This window comes from Primulina eburnea, chromosome 3, assembly GCF_022965805.1.
Source record: "Primulina eburnea isolate SZY01 chromosome 3, ASM2296580v1, whole genome shotgun sequence".
In the NCBI taxonomy this organism is placed as follows: Eukaryota; Viridiplantae; Streptophyta; class Magnoliopsida; order Lamiales; family Gesneriaceae; genus Primulina; species Primulina eburnea.
This window is the reverse complement of record NC_133103.1, coordinates 26,158,520-26,159,627: the sequence shown is the minus strand read 5'-3', so window position 1 is coordinate 26,159,627 and position 1,108 is coordinate 26,158,520.

Genomic DNA, 1,108 nt, shown 5'->3' with positions numbered 1-1,108 from the left:
TGATAAAAGCCAAAATACAAAATATCATTTGTGTGATCATGCCAAAATGCCACCAAAACTCCTCTTCCTTCCTTCTCTCATGCATATGACCCCGACTCCAATCAACGTCCTGGTCCGTCGCTCTTATCTGCATCACATGAAATAACTGAAATGAGTATAAAACTCAGCAAGTGGAACTCTTAGATAGCAATGCACATATCATACTCTGAAAATCATGACTTTGAAAACATTAAATACCATCAACTCCGAAATATGAATATCATAGCATGAATAATAATAACGATGGTATTTCTCTTTTCTCTGGTTTGGATTGACATCTATATAGTATCTCTGTCTCTTACCTATATCCCATCGATATAAATCGACAACTCTGAGGGATATAAGCCTATGGTCGTTGATCAACTAATTGCATGCAATCTCTGACTATGTATCTATCAATCCATAAATCAATTTGAATTCTCTCTTTGGCATTTAAACAAACACTTTGTAAACTCTTTTCTCTTGTATTCCCTTTTTCAATAATTGAGACATAAAATGCCTCCAATATATATAACAAGTGTATCAATACATAAACATGAATCAAATGAAGGGAATAACACATTAAAACCATTGAAATACCATACATATATTAACATGTGAGCACAAGAATGAAATTCCACTTACAACCACTTGAAAGCTTGATTCTATACTCTTGGTTGAAATCCTACAACAATAAACAATATATTGCACCATTAACAACTCAATAACCAAAAACCCATGTCAATTAACCCATAAAACCAACAAAATCAGCAAACCCAAATCATCTCTCACCCCAAAACCAAGAATAACAACACCAAAAGCTTACCTAAGCTTCCTAGAACCAAGAAGAACCTTGATCTCAACTCGAAAATCCAACAATATGCTTGAATCAAAGAAAGGAAAGAAAGAAAATGGAACCCTAGGTCACCTTTTGAGAGAAGAAACGAGAAGAGGGAGAAAAGAAATGAGTAAAGTGAACCAAATCATGCCTTATATCACTTAAAATCCGAAAATACGCTTTTTCTGTGCACGACCGCGGGTGCGCTCCAATCCTTACCGCGGGTGCGCTAAGCTCACGGCATCACAAAAA